The 16,240-nt window shown below is 45.1% G+C and overlaps 2 non-coding genes across 2 annotated transcripts; one reads left to right on the top strand and one right to left on the bottom strand.

Annotated features, from left to right (window-relative positions):
• Positions 1-1,219: 1,219 nt before the first annotated feature.
• Positions 1,220-1,335, top strand: LOC140282473 (U5 spliceosomal RNA). The gene has a single exon (XR_011909903.1). It is a non-coding gene; the product is annotated as a U5 spliceosomal RNA (small nuclear RNA).
• Positions 1,336-6,275: 4,940 nt separating this feature from the next.
• LOC140282433 (U5 spliceosomal RNA) lies at positions 6,276-6,389 on the bottom strand. The gene has a single exon (XR_011909869.1). It is a non-coding gene; the product is annotated as a U5 spliceosomal RNA (small nuclear RNA).
• Between the last annotated feature and the right edge of the window lie 9,851 nt (positions 6,390-16,240).

The following is a 16,240-nucleotide window of genomic DNA, read 5'->3' as shown; positions in this document are numbered from 1 at the left end:
TCAAACACACTTTGTTTCTTGTGACAATCAAGTCAGCGAAACAGCGTATACACGTCAAGACGCTGAATCAAGTTTGCCACAAGAACTCATAAGTTTGGCAGTATTGCTCTGCCGTCAGCAATCATATACCCATTTTATTTTCGTGAGACATGTGCAGGCACCTGTTCATGTACTGTTCTATCACTATGAATTAGTTTATCTATTATCAATAAGGATACTTCTACAACTACTATCAAAGTATGTCCGGACTTCTTATGTTGTCAGTTGCTATATATGAATAAGTGGGTAGCTACTGACAAGCATTAAGCATGTCACACAGCCCAAACATATAACATTTCAGGACACACCATAAAGTTAACAACCACAGTGAAGCGTGTCAAAGCCCAAACATGTAACATTCAACAGGACACTTACACAACACATTCAAATCAAACAGTCAGACAACATACAAGAACATATACCCCAGCCGGCATTGCTCCCTGCCTATTTTCCTAGAGCTCACTATGTGTGCTTACACCTTTATTCACAAACTCTTCAACTTATACTCTTTTACCGAAGCTGCTAAAGCTCGATTGGCCAAATACCCTTAGATCCTATTTTGGTGAATTTGACATCTGCCTTACATGTAACAGATTAGCGGTTTAGCAGTTTTAATTTAATTTGAGTGAAGGAATTTATTTTATAGCAAAATCCGAAATCGTGAAGAACTCATGAAAGTAAGCTTATTCTCGGATTCCTGAAACTTTAGATTTGCTCTTTCTTTTACTGCAAAGTACAACGTTGGTTTTTTTGTTTAAATCTTTCTAGACATGGGAAATATGAAGGACAAAGCAGTTTTAACATAGTTTGTGTGAAGGAATTCATTTTATAGATAAAATCCCAAGAGTCTGCTGAGAAAAGAGAGTGAATGCGAAGTAGACTTTAACACGGCTCTGGGAGCGAGCCAAGTGTGGGCTAACCGGGAGAATTGCTTGAAAGAAAAGCGACACCGAATGAGCAGTCAGAACAAAGCCTCAATACGGTGTTCCCGTGGTGTTTTTGTTGCTGCCTTGTCTTTTGCACAGAGTAAAAGACAAGGCAGCCATCAAATAGGGCCCGGTTGTTCCGACTTGGTCAGCTGAGGAGCAAGGGGGGGAGCAAGTGTCTCAACTTGCTATGCCAGTATGAAGGTGGCTATGCCAACTAGCCTGATGCCCTGCTCCCGCAGTGACGGATAATCGTACTCTGGTTTCTCTTCATAACGTACAAGTCTTTCGCCTTTTACTAAAGACTTCTGTGGAGAGCAGCACTAATGAGTTGTTTCTATTTTTGACAGGCTTTACCTTTTCGGGTGAAGCCCTTTCTGTCTGTGCAAAAGAACTCTTGTTACCGTGCAGAGTGACTTCTCTGAGTAGTGTTGCCTTACTTGCTGCGACTGTGCCGATGTTCGAAGCTTGAGTGCTTGTTGTTGCTTGAATGGTGCTCGCTGGAGCGTGCGGGAGTGCAAAGTTATACCATTTAAAAGGGCTGAAGAGTGCTCAGTGCTTAGCCAAAAGGCCGAGAAGCGATAACTGTCCACTGGTTCACGTCCGAGGGCCCTTCCTGGCACAATGCGCACTTGTAGCGGTGTTCTTTTTATGGCTATAGGTGGCCAGAGTGTCACTTTGCACCTCCGCCCACCCGCTGCACTTTTAAATGATATAACTTTGCACTCCCGCACGATCCAGGGAGCACTGCTGCTGCTTGGACCTTTTTTTCGTGTGACTCCTTCGTCCGAGCGAGCACAGAGGCGATGCTTCTTTGTGGCTGTGTCCTTGGCCTGCCGCCTCCAGCTGCAGACTCTTGGGCTGTTGCTACTGCCATCTGGATCACAGCCACGGGGGAATCTGTTTGTGCCTTCTTACCAGCAAGTTTCTTGAGGTCCATATGGCGTCTTTGATGGCGGCCAGGATGAGCCACTGTTTGACAAATTCCTCTTTCCTGAGATTCTTATTTTGACTCACCCCATAAAGCACCAGTTGTGCTGACAGGACCTCTCTTGCTGGTAAGTACGGGAAATTTAAGGAGTCGGCTGTTGCCCACAAGTCCACAGCAGCACTGCACTCCCAGAAGAGATGCCTCACCGTCTCAGGCGCGCCACAACCTGGACGGGGGCAGGTGGCCGTCGCCAACATACCCCTGGAGTGCATGACAGATCTGTCTGGGAGAATCTCGTGAGCCACCATCCATGACAAATCCCAAAGTCTGTTCGGAAGAGCTGAAAGGTTCACAATGCGCCAAACTGTTGAGGGCTCGCCAATAGTGAGCCCACGCACTGGACTCACTGGGGCCCGCTCCTGCACAACAGAGACCAAAGATGGTTTAAAAATGTCTTTATAAAAGCATAACTTTCTGTTAGATTAAAAGACACAGGTACTTTCAGGTCTGATGGTAAAAGTCATAGTCTTCTCAAGTAGGCCCCCATCCAGAATCTTGCCATTGCAGCTGCCGCTGGGTTTTTGGATGGGTTAATTGCACACTTTAATTGGACAGAGGTAAAGAGACTTCCTAAAAACAATACAGATCTGGTACTGCTTTCCATCCTTTCACTTTTGGCTTCTTCAGTACTTCCCTCCTCAACCTTTCCCATTTGGAGTTGAAACTTCATCAGAAGTGAAGAAATAAATGAATGCCTATCAACAAATGTGGGATCTAAACTCTAGTGCTTCCTCTAAAATAATTTCCTTTCTCAATTCAGAAATGTGTGTGTGTAAGTCACAACACCCGTGACAGCATAAAGACAGAACTGGCAAGCAACAGCAGAGGTAAAATAACTGTTTTGATAATTAAAATCTTGCCTTCTCGTCAGTCCTCTGAGTCCCCAAAACCCTAGTCGTTTCCTTATTTTGCCCACAATATCTGGCCAATTTGTTTTTCCTTTTCCTTCTGTATCAAATTTGATCCCTAGTATTTTTTGGTCTCTGTGGGCAATTGTCAGGGGGAGTCCAGTCACCTCTGATTCTGTCCATGATCCGTAAAATTTGGTTTGTGTCTTTTCTTTGTTTATTTTTGGCCCTGATCCCTTGGCGTACCAGTCAGTGACATCGAAAGTTCTATTTATAGATAAAATATCTGTACACAATATGTTAATGTCATCCATGTATAGGACACATTTAGATACCAAGCCTGCACTGCCTGGGATTACAACTCCTTTAATCTGTCGATCATTTCTCAAGATCTGTGCTAAAGGCTCGATGCAACACACATACAAGAGAGCAGATAATGGGCATCCTTGCCGAACACTGCACTTCACTTTCACTGCATCAGTCAGGTGACCATTTATGACGAACCTACTGCTTATATCTTGGTACAGTAATCCCACACATGTCGTCAGTCTTTGGGGGAAACCCACCTTTTGCAACACCTGAAAGAGATATTGATGCGAGACCCGATCAAAAGCTTTTTCAAAGTCTAAATTTAAGATGACAAGCCGGGTGTTTCTGTCTCTAGCGTAATCAATGATGTCTCGAATCAGTACGAGGCTGTTGGTGAGTTGTCTCCCTGAGATGGCACAAGCCCGGTCTGGGTGAATTACCTCCTCTAAAACAAAGGACATCCGTGTCGCTAAAACCTTGCTAAAAAGTTTACAGTCAAAGTTTAAAAGTGTGATGGGCCTCCAATTCTTTAGGTCAGTCTTATAATTTTTTTTTATAAAGTAGAGTCACTATTCCCACTCTAAATCTGTCAGGCAGTCGGTCGAGTTTTTCAAAATCTTTAAAAACATCTAAAATGTCTGATGATAAAAGGTCCCAAAATGTCAGATAGAATTCTGCAGGAAGCCCGTCTAAACCCGGAGCTCGACTTCTCTTAAAACCTGTTAGGCATTTTTTTAACTCTAAAGCAGTAAAATCCTGTGTCAAGTGTGCATTCTCTTTTACGGTTTTGTCAACGAATTTTAAAATTTCTGCCGATGTTTCCAAGTGCACTGGTTTCTCTTTCTACATGTTACTATAAAAGGTATGTACAGTTTCAATCATCTCTTGTGTGGATTTTGTTAAAAACCCATCTTTTCTTTTTAGATTTTGAATACACTCCTTTTTATTTATAACTTTCTTAAAAAAGTACCGTGTGCATTTTTCACCTTCCTCAATTTCCTGCTCCCTGCTTCTTGCAAAAATTCATTTACTCTTTATTTCTGCTAAAACTGACATTTCCTTTTTGACATCTTTGATTTCTTCATTAAAGTCTATGCCACACTGATTTAGTTTAAAGTAGCGCTGTAAGCGTTTCTGTAGTCCCATCATACATCTATTCTCTTTCCTTTTTTTACATTTACCTTGCTGTTTAAAAAAAGTCTGGGTCGTTTCCTTCACCATTTCCCACCATTGTGCATGTGTTTCGTAGAGGTCTTGAAGGGTCTGCCACTCTTTATAACATTCCTTGTACTGACTGACTATGATTTCATCCTCCAACAGGGAACAGTTGTGTTTCCACAGACCACTTCTTACCGTCACACCAGAAGGGGGTGAAAGGGTGCAGGAGAGCATAAGGTGGTCTGAAAAGAAAACAGGGGTTAATCTAACATCAGTGGGTGGGCAATCTCTAGTAAAGAAATAATCAATGCGAGAGGCTCTGGTGCCATCATGACTAAACCAGGTGAAGCCCTCCTCTCTGGGATGCATGGTTTTAAAACAGTCAGTAAGCTTAAAATCCCTGCATATGCCCTGAAGTAAAATCGAAGTCTTATCCACTTTATAATCTCCCCCTGCTCTTTTTCTATCTTTCCTGCTCAAGATACAGTTTAAATCCCCTCCTACAACTAAAGGTACTTGCCCTAGCATGTAAAGCTGTGTATCTTCTAAAAGGTCATACCTGTCATTTTTTCCATTGAAACCATAAATATTTAGAGGTTAAAGTCTTGCCCCATAAAATTCAAGTGTGCTAAAAGTGCCCGTCCGTCTCTCACCACTGTGCTACCTTTCACCAGAACATGTGGATTTTTAATTAGAATGGCCACACCATCATTTTTATTTTTATTTGAGCCACTCCATATTGATAAATGGGGCCACATTTCCTCCCATTGTCTATGGTTTTTTTAAAAAGGTAGTCCACATTCTTGTATTAAAAACACATCTGATTTTATGGAGTCTAAGAAGGATAAAATACTCTGGGCTCTTGTCTTTGATTTCACACTTCTCACATTTAGTGTTGAGAAGGTGAGAACCATTAAAAGGATAAAGGAAAGTAGGTATGTCATTTTCGTTTTTCTAAGTTATCAAAACAAATTACACACTCAGGTTATTACTTGGGAAACTAGTTCTTCCTTCATTTCTTTAGGTGAAAAGTGAGTAGGGTGATCTATATTTCCTTTTCGGACTCTCGGTGTTGGCCTCTGACACAATGTTGCATTTAACTTTGAGTCCCTGGGGGTTGATTGCAGAGCTAAAGTTAAAAAGGAGACCTCATTTGGTGAGTCGGAGGGGAAGACTCTAGGTTCTTCCACTGAAGAACTGTCTGAAAGGGACCTAACCCTTCCCCTCTTCTCTGATACCACTGGGGAATCAGAGGACAACTCAGATGCCCTCCTCTTCGGCTGTTGACCTTCGGGGAGGTGAGTATCTTCACTAGACTCACCTGTCTGCTCTTCCTCCTCATTTAGCGTAGCTCCACCCTCTGCCTGTGAATTCTCACAGATTCAGCACTGAGTGGTGAGGCCTCTACAGGCCCCTCCCCTTTTTGCTCCTCACTTCCAATCCAAGCTTTTGGCGGGAAGTTTGAATTTATTGGGTCAACCTCTTCACTTTGTTCACCAACTGCCACCTCTGGTCCTTCTCTTTGTTGGCTTGACTGTGGCTTTACAGTCTTTAATTTGTTGGCAAAAGATTTAGGGCAATCTCTGAAGAGGTGATTTAATTCTCCACAGAGATTACATTTCCTGCCATTTGGACACTCTCCAAAAGTGTGCCCAATTTCTCTGCACTTCCCACATATCACCTTGGTACAAGCCTCAACCAGGTGCCCATGCTCACCGCACTTGCGGCAGAGCTTGGGCTGCCCCTGGTAGTGGATGTAACCTCGGTTTTCGAGGTGGCCAGAGTGTCACTTTGCATCTCCGCCCACCCACTGCACTGAGCACTCTTCAGCCCTTTTAAATGGTATAACTTTGCACTCCCGCACGCTCCAGCGAGCACAATTCAAGCAACAACTTTGCACTCCAGCTTCGAACATTGGCACAGTCGCAACAAGTAAGGCGACTGTACTCAGAGAAGTCACTCTGCACAGTAACAAGATTTGTTTTGCACAGACAGAAAGGGCGTCGCCCGCAAAGGTAAAGCCTGCCAAAAATAGAAACAACTCATTAGTACTACTCTCCACAGAAATCTTCAGTAAAAGGCGCAAGACTTGTACGTTATGAAGAGAAACCAGAGTACGATTATCCGTCACTGCGGGAGCAGGGCATCAGGCTAGTTGGCATAGCCTCATCATGGTGAGCTTTGCTCGGTTGAGTCGCTTGCTCCCCCCCCTTGCTCCTCAGCTGACCAAGTCGGAACAATCGGGCCCTATTCGATGGCTGCCTTGTCTTTTACTCTGTGCAAAAGACAAGGCAGCAACAAAAACACCACGGGAACACCGCTCATTCGGTGTCGCGTTTCTTTCAAGCAATTCTCCCGCTTAGCCCACACTCTGCTCGCTCCCAGAGCTGTGTTAAAGTCTACTTCGCATTCACTCTCTTTTCTCAGCAGACTCTTGGGATTTTATCTATAAAATGAATTCCTTCACTCAAACTATGTTAAAACTGTCAAAAAAAAAAACAACGTTGTACTTTGCAGTAAAAGAAAGAGCAAATCTAAAGTTTCAGGAATCCGAGAATAAGCTTACTTTCATGAGTTCTTCACGATTTCGGATTTTGCTATAAAATGAATTCCTTCACTCAAACTAAATTAAAACTGCTAAACCGCTAATCTGTTACATGTAAGGCAGATGTCAAATTCACCGAAATAGGATCTAAGGGTATTCGGCCAATCGAGCTGTAGCAGCTTCGGTAAAAGAGTATAAGTTGAAGAGTTTGTGAATAAAGGTGTGCACACACATAGTGAGCTGTAGGAAAATAGGCAGGGAGCAATGCCGGCTGGGGTATATGTTCTTGTATGTTGTCTGACTGTTTGATTTGAATGTGTTGTGTAAGTGTCCTGTTGAATGTTACATGTTTGGGCTTTGACACGCTTCACTGTGGTTGTTAACTGTGTGGTGTGTCCTGAAATGTTATATGTTTGGGCTGTGTGACATGCTTAATGCTTGTCAGTAGCTACCCACTTATTCATATATAGCAAATGACAACATAAGAAGTCCGGACATACTTTGATAGTAGTTGTAGAAGTATCCTTATTGATAATAGATAAACTAATTCATAGTGATAGAACAGTACATGAACAGGTGCCTGCACATGTCTCACGAAAATAAAATGGGTATATGATTGCTGACGGCAGAGCAATACTGCCAAACTTATGAGTTCTTGTGGCAAACTTGATTCAGGGTCTTGACGTGTATACGCTGTTTCGCTGACTTGATTGTCACAAGAAACAAAGTGTGTTTGATAAGATCCGACCATTTTATTACGGGAGGATCAGTATGTATGGATTCTGATGTGACTGATAAACCCATTCGTATCTTAAGCATAATCTAATACGTGAGACAACGCCCTGGCACACAATCAAAAAAAAAAAGAGAGAGCGGTTTTGTGTCCCCACAGTCCATAATGTAGAAAAGAGAGAAAAAAGCCTTTCTGATTTGGTGTGTGTGCTCACAGTGTAGAGTGTAGAGAAAAGAGAGAAAAGAAAGCCGTTTTGGTGTCACGGGTGTTGTGACTTACACACACAAATTTCTGAATTGAGAAAGGAAATTATTTTAGAATGTCACCTCTCTGTTGGGGATGGAGCCGGAGCCGGAGCCGGAGCTGGTGCGCGAGGCTGAGCGGTTCCGGCTAGATATAGTCGGACTCACCTCGACGCACGGCTTGGGCTCTGGAACCAGTCCTCTTGAGAGGGGTTGGACTCTCTTCCACTCTGGAGTTGCCCGTGGTGAGAGGCGCAGAGCAGGTGTGGGCATACTTATTGCCCCCCGGCTGTGTGCCAGTACATTGGGGTTTACCCCAGTGAACGAGAGGGTAGCCTCCCTCCGCCTTCGGGTGGGGGGACGAGTCCTGACTGTTGTTTGTGCCTATGCGCCAAACAGCAGTTCAGAGTACCCACCCTTTTTGGAGTCTCTGGGGGAGGCACTGGAGAATGCTCCTACCGGAGACTCCCTCGTTCTGCTGGGGGACTTCAATGCTCATGTGGGCAATGACAGTGAGACCTGGAGGGGTGTGATTGAGAGGAACGGCCCCCCCGATCTGAACCAGAGTGGTGTTATGTTGTTGGACTTCTGTGCTGGTCATGGACTGTCCATAACGAACACCATGTTCAGACATAAGGGTGTCCATATGTGCACTTGGCACCAGGACACCCTTGGCCGCAGTTCGATGATCGACTTTGTGGTTGTATCATCGGACTTGCGGCCGTATGTCCTGGACACTCGGGTGAAGAGAGGGGCGGAGCTGTCAACTGATCACCACCTGGTGGTGAGTTGGCTCCGCTGGTGGGGGAGGATGCCGATCAGACCTAGCAGGCCCAAACGTATTGTGAGGGTCTGCTGGGAGCGTTTGTCAGAATCCCCCGTCAGAAGGAGCTTTAACTCCCACCTTCGGCAGAGCTTCAACCATATCCCGGGGGAGGTGGGGGACATTGAGTCCGAATGGGCCATGTTCCGTGACTCCATTGCCGAGGCAGCTGATCGGAGTTGTGGCCGTAAGGTGGTCGGTGCCTGTCGTGGCGGCAACCCTCGAACCTGCTGGTGGACACCAGTGGTGAGGGAAGCCGTCAAGCTGAAGAAGGAGTCCTATCGGGCCTTTTTGGCCAGTGGGACCCTGGAAGCAGCTGATAGGTACCGACAGGCCAGACGGGCCGCGGCTTCGGCGGTTGCTGAGGCAAAAACTCGGGCCTGGGAGGAGTTCGGTGAGACCATGGAAAACGACTTCCGGACGGCCTCGAAGAGATTCTGGTCCACCATCCGGCGTCTCAGGGGGGGGAAGCGGCTCACAGTCAACACTGTTTACAGTGGGGACGGGGCTTTGCTGACCTCAACTAGGGATGTTGTGAGTCGGTGGGGGGAGTACTTCGAGGAACTCCTCAATCCTACCAACACGTGCTCGGAAGAGGCAGAGTCGGAGAGCTCGGAGACGGGGCCTCCCATTTCTGGGGCTGAGGTTGCCGAGGATTCAGGAGATGCAGTGTGGCTTTCGTCCTGGCCGTGGAACAGTGGACCAGCTCTATACCCTCGGCAGGATCCTGGAGGGTGCATGGGAGTTCGCCCAACCAGTCTACATGTGTTTTGTGGACTTGGAGAAAGCGTTCGACCGTGTCCCTCGTGGAGTCCTGTGGGGGGTGCTCCGGGAATATGGAGTGCCGGACCCCTTGATAGGGGCCGTTTGGTCTCTGTATGACCGGTGCCAGAGTTTGGTCCGCATTGCCGGCAGTAAGTCGGATACGTTTCCGGTGAGAGTTGGACTCCGTCAGGGCTGCCCTTTGTCACCGATTCTGTTCCTAACTTTTATGGACAGAATATCTAGGTGCAGCCAGGGCGTTGAGGGTGTCCGATTTGGCGACCTCAGAATCGGGTCTCTGCTTTTTGCAGATGATGTGGTTCTGTTAGCGTCGTCAGGCCGTGACCTTCAGCTCTCACTGGAGCGATTCGCAGCCGAGTGTGAAGCGGCTGGGATGAGAATCAGCACCTCCAAATCCGCGACTATGGTTCTCAGCCGGAAAAGGGTGGAATGCTCTCTCCGGGTCTGGAATGAGATCCTTCCCCAAGTGGAGGAGTTCAAGTATCTCGGGGTCTTGTTCACGAGTGAGGGACGAATGGAGCGGGAGATTGACGGGCGGATCGGTGCGGCGTCTGCAGTGTTGCGGGCTCTGCACCGACCCGTCGTTGTGAAGAGGGAGCTGAGCCAGAAGGCGAAGCTCTCTACTTACTGGTCAATCTACGTTCCCATCCTCACCTATGGTCACGAGTTGTGGGTAGTGACCGAAAGAAGAAGATCGCGAATACAAGCGGCCGAAATGGGTTTCCTCCGCAGGGTGTCTGGGCTCTCCCTTAGAGATAGGGTGAGAAGCTCAGTCATCCGGGAGGGGCTCGGAGTAGAACCGCTGCTCCTCCGCATTGAGAGGAGTCAGATGAGGTGGCTCGGGCATCTGGTTAGGATTCCCCCTGGGCGCCTCCCTGGGGAGGTGTTCCGGGCACGTCCCACTGGGAGGAGACCCCGGGAAAGACCCAGGACACGCTGGAGAGACTATGTCTCTCGGCTGGCCTGGGAACGCCTCGGGGTCCCCCCGGAAGAGCTGGAGGAAGTGGCCGGGGATAGAGATGTCTGGGTTTCTCTACTAGAGCTGCTGCCCCCGCGACCCGACCCCCGGATAAGCGGCAGATGATGGATGGATGGAAATTATTTTAGAGGAAGCACTAGAGTTTAGATCCCACATTTGTTGATAGGCATTCATTTATTTCTTCACTTCTGATGAAGTTTCAACAATAAACAACATTTGTTTTATGAGAAAGAACCAGACTCATTCTTCAGGAATCTGAAAATAAGCTCTATTTTACGAGTTATGCACGAATTCGGATTCTCCTATAAAACGAATTCCTTAACTTAAACCAAGTTAAGACTGCTTTGTCCTTCATATTTATTCATGTCTAATCAAGTTTCAACGATAAACAACATTGTACTTTGTAGAATGAGAAAGAACTTCTTCAGCAATAAGCATCTCTCGACATATGACGAAGTACAGATTTTACTAAAAAATTAATTCCTTCTATCAGCCTGACTTAAAACTGTTTGTCCTCTTTATTTATCCACTTCAAATCAAGTTTCAACAATAAAAAAAATTTTGTAGTTTGAGAAAGAACAACTTAATCTTCAGCAATCAGTATAAAAAGAGGGTAAGAAAAGGTGCAAATGCCAACCATACATCACTAAAAGGTGGAGCGGAAATATTCGGCTGCAAGTAGGTGTGAATGTCCGACCATAATTTGTAAAAAGCGGGTAAGAAAAGGTTCGAATGCCTGACTGTATATTAACAAAAGCGGGAGGAGAGGTCTTTGGATGAGAGTGGGTGAGAATTTCCAACCATAATCTATAAAATGCGGTGAAAAAAAAGGTGTGAATGCCCCATAGAACACTAAAAGGTGGAGTGGAAGTGTTCGGCTGCAAGAAGGTGTAAATGTCCGACTATATTTGGTGAAAAGCAGGTGAAGCAAGGTCTGAATGCCCAACCTTACATCATCAAAAGCGAGATCAGAGGTGTTTGGCTGCAAGAAGGCCATAGTTTGCCAAAAGCGGGTAAGGTGCGAATGACCGACTAAATATCAACAAAAGTGGATGCAAGTGGGTGTGAACATCCCACCATAAAAGTATGGTGGAGAGGAAGCTGTGAATGGCCGACCATAGTAAAAAGAGGGCAACAAGTAGGTTTGAATGCCCGAACATACACCATCAAAAGAGGGAGCGGAGGTGTTCCGCTGTAAGAAGGTGCAAGTTTGTAAAAAGCGGGTAAGAAAAGGTGTGAATGCCCGACAATGTATGATCAAAAGAGGGAGCGGAGGTTTTCGGCTGCAAGAAGGTCTGAATGTCCAACCACAATTTGTAAAAACCGGGGAAGAAAAGGCTGGAAAGCCCGACTATACACCATCAAAAGCGGGAGCGGAGGTGTTCAGCTGCAAGAAGGTCTGAATGTCCATCAATAATTGCTAGAAAACATGAAAGAAAATTTTCGAATATCAAACTGCACATGATCATAAGCGGGAGAGGAGGTGTTCGGCTGCAAGAAGGTGTGAATGTCCTCCCATAATTCATGAAAAATGGGTAAAAAAAGGAGCGAATGACAAACCATACATTATCAAAAGCAGGTGTGAATGTCAGATCATAATTTGCAAAAAGCTGATGAGAAAAGGTGAGAATGCCCGACTATACACCATCAAATGTGGGAGCGGAGGTGTTCGGCTCTGAGTAGGTGTGAATGTCCAACCATAATTGCTGAAAAATGTGTTAGAAAAGGTAAGAATGCCGGTCCATACATCATCAAAAGCGAGAGAGGTGGTGTTCGGCTGCAAGTAGGTGTGAATGTCCAGCCATAATTACTCACAAACGGGTAAGAAAAGGTAGCATTGCCAGACCATACATGATCAAAACAGGGAGCGGAGGTGGTTCAGCTGCAAGAAGGTGTGAATGTCCAACTAAAGTTCAAATATATTAACAAAAGCAGGAGGAAAGGTCTTCGGATTAGAGTGTATGAGAATTTCCAACAATAATCTATAAAATGCGGTGAAAAAAAAGGTGTGATAGAACACTAAAAGGTGGAGCGGAAGTGTTCGGCTGCAAGAAGGTGTGAATGTCCGACCATAATTGCTGAAAAATGTGTTAGAAAAGGTAAGAATGCCGGACCATACATCATCAAAAGCGGGAGAGGTGGTGTTCGGCTGCAAAAAGGTGTGAATGTCAAGCCATAATTACTCACAAACGGGTAAGAAAAGGTAGCATTGCCAGACCATACATGATCAAAACAGGGAGCGGAGGTGGTTCAGCTGCAAGAAGGTGTGAATGTCCGACTAAAGTTCAAATATATTAACAAAAGCGGGAGGAGAGGTCTTCGGATGAGAGATCAGAGGTGTTTGGCTGCAAGAAGGCCATAGTTTGCCAAAAGCGGGTAAGGTGCGAATGACCGACTAAATATTAACAAAAGTGGGGGCGGAGGTCTTCGGATGCAAGTGGGTGTGAATATCCCACCATACAAGTATGGTGGAAAGGAATCTGTGAATAGCCGACCATAGTTTGCAAAAAGCCGGTGAGAAAAGGTGCGAATGTCCAACCATACATGATCAAAACAGGGAGCGGAGGTGTTTGAATGCGACAAGGTATGAATGTCCACCCATAATTAATGAAAAGTGGGAAACAAGTAGGTTTGAATGCCCAACCACACATCATCAAAAGCAGGAGTGGATGTGTTCGGCTACAAGAAGGTTTGAATGTCCGACCATAGTTGGTAAAAAGCGGGTAAGAAAAGGTTAAAATACCCGACTGTACACAATCAATAACGGGAGCGGATGTGTTCGGCTAAGAAAAGGTGTATTAAGGAAAGGTTCGAATATCCAACCAAACATCAAAAGCGGGAGCAGAGCTGTTCGACTGCAAGTAGGTGTGAATGTCCGACCAAAGTTTGTAAAAAGCAGTTAAGAAAAGGTTCGAATGTCCAACCAAACATAATCAAAAGCGGGAGCAGAGCTGTTCGACTGCAAGTAGGTGTGAATGTCATATCATAATTTGCAAAAAGCTGATGAGAAAGGGTGAGATTGCCCGACTATACACCATCAAATGCGGGAGCGGAGTGTTTCGGCTGTGACTAGGTGTGAATCTCCGACCATAATTGCTGAAAAATGTGTTAGAAAAGGTAAGAATGCCGGTCCATACATCATCAAAAGCGAGAGAGGTGGTGTTCGGCTGCAAGTAGATTTGAATGTCCAGCCATAATTACTCACAAACGGGTAAGAAAAGGTAGTATTGCCAGACCATACATGATCAAAACAGGGAGCGGAGGTGGTTCAACTGCAAGAAGGTGTGAATGTCCGACTAAATTTTAAATATATTAACAAAAGCGGGAGGAGAGGTCTTCGGATTACAGTGGTTGAGAATTTCCAACCATAATCTATAAAATGCGGTGAAAAAAAAGGTGTGATAGAACACTAAAAGGTGGAGCGGAAGTGTTCGGCTGCAAGAAGGTGTGAATGTCCGACCATAATTGCTGAAAAATGTGTTAGAAAACGTAAGAATGCCGGACCATACATCATCAAAAGCGGGAGAGGTGGTGTTCGGCTGCAAGAAGGTGTGAATGTTCGACTAAAGTTTGTAAAAAGCGGGTAAGACAAGGTGCGAATGCCTGACAATGTATGAACAAAAGCAGGAGCGGAGGTGTTCAGCTGCAAGAAGGTCTAAATGTCCATCAATAATTGCTAGAAAACATGAAAGAAAATTTTCGAAAATCAAACCGCAAATGATCATTAGTGGGAGAGGAGGTGTTCAGCTGCAAGAAGGTTTGAATGTCCACCCATAATTCCTGAAAAATGGGTAAAAAAAAAGGTGCGAATGCCAAACCATACATCATCAAAAGCAGGAGTGGATGTGTTCGGCTACAAGAAGGTGTGAATGTCCGACCAAAGTTTGTAAAAAGCAGTTAAGAAAAGGTTCGAATATCCAACCAAACATAATCAAAAGCGGGAGCAGAGCTGTTCGACTGCAAGTAGGTGTGAATGTCAGATCATAATTTGCAAAAAGCTGATGAGAAAGGGTGAGAATGCCCGACTATACACCATCAAATGCGGGAGCGGAGTGTTTCGGCTGTGAGTAGGTGTGAATCTCCGACCATAATTGCTGAAAAATGTGTTAGAAAAGGTAAGAATGCCGGTCCATACATCATCAAAAGTGAGAGAGGTGGTGTTCGGCTGCAAGAAGGTGTGAATGTCCAGCCATAATTACTCACAAACGGGTAAAAAAGGTAGTATTGCCAGACCATACATGATCAAAACAGGGAGCGGAGGTGGTTCAGCTGCAAGAAGGTGTGAATGTCCGACTAAAGTTTAAATATATTAACAAAAGCGGGAGGAGAGGTCTTCGGATTAGAGTGGTTGAGAATTTCCAACCATAATCTATAAAATGCGGTGAAAAAAAAGGTGTGATAGAACACTAAAAGGTGGAGCGGAAGTGTTCGGCTGCAAGAAGGAGTGAATGTCCGACCATAATTGCTGAAAAATGTGTTAGAAAAGGTAAGAATGCTGTACCATACATCATCAAAAGCGGGAGAGGTGGGGTTCGGCTGCAAAAAGGTGTGAATGTTCGACTAAAGTTTGTAAAAAGCGGGTAAGACAAGGTGCGAATGCCTGATAATGTATGATCAAAAGCAGGAGCGGAGGTGTTCAGCTGCAAGAAGGTCTAAATGTCCATCAATAATTGCTAGAAAACATGAAAGAAAATTTTCGAAAATCAAACCGCCAATGATCATAAGTGGGAGAGGAGGTGTTCAGCTGCAAGAAGGTTTGAATGTCCACCCATAATTCCTGAAAAATAGGTAAAAAAAGGGTGCGAATGCCCAACCATACATCATCAAAAGCAGGAGTGGATGTGTCCGGCTACAAGAAGGTGTGAATGTCCGACCAAAGTTTGTAAAAAGCATTTAAGAAAAGGTTCGAATATCCAACCAAACATAATCAAAAGCAGAAGCAGAGCTGTTCGACTGCAAGTAGGTGTGAATGTCAGATCATAATTTGCAAAAAGCTGATGAGCAAGGATGAGAATGCCCGACTATACACCATCAAATGCGGGAGCGGAGTTGTTCGGCTGTGAGTAGGTGTGAATCTCCGAGCATAGTTTGTAAAAACGGGGTAAGAATAGGTTCGAATGCCCGAATATACACCATCAAAAGAGGGAGCGGAGGTGTTCAGCTGCAAGAAGGTGTGAACGTCCGACCAAAGTTTGTAAAAAGCAGTTAAGAAAAGTTTCGAATATCCAACCAAACATAATCAAAAGCTGGAGCAGAGCTGTTCGACTGCAAGTAGGTGTGAATGTCAGATCATAATTTGCAAAAAGCTGATGAGAAAGGGTGAGAATACCCGACTATACACCATCAAATGCGGGAGCGGAGTTGGTCGGCTGTGAGTAGGTGTGAATCTCCGACCATAATTGCTGATAAATGTGTTAGAACAGACTAGAATGCCGGACCATACATCATCAAAAGCGGGAGAGGTGTTCAGCTGCAAGAAGATGTGAATGTCCAGCCATAATTACTCACAAACGGGTAAGAAAAGGAAGTATTGCCAGACCAAACATGATCAAAACAGGGAGTGCAGGTGGTTCAGCTGCAAGAAGGTGTGAATGTCCAACTAAAGTCTGTAAAAAGCGGGTAAGACAAGGTGCGAATGCCCGACGATGTATGATCAAAAGAGGGAGCGGAGGTTTTCGGCTGCAAGGTCTGAATGTCCAACCATAATTTGTAAAAACCGGGGAAGAAAAGGCTCGAAAGCCAGACTATAAACCATCAAAAGTGGCAGCGGAGGTTTTCGGCTGTAAGAAGGTCTGAATGTCCATCCATAATTACTGAAAAATGGGTAAAAAAAGGTGCGAATGCCCAACCATACATCATCAAAA

Source organism: Leuresthes tenuis, unplaced genomic scaffold (assembly GCF_036924035.1).
Source record: "Leuresthes tenuis unplaced genomic scaffold, fLeuTen1.0.hap1 SCAF_22, whole genome shotgun sequence".
Taxonomy (NCBI): Eukaryota; Metazoa; Chordata; class Actinopteri; order Atheriniformes; family Atherinopsidae; genus Leuresthes; species Leuresthes tenuis.
Note: the sequence above shows the minus strand (reverse complement) of the source record. Positions and strands in the feature narration are given on the sequence as shown.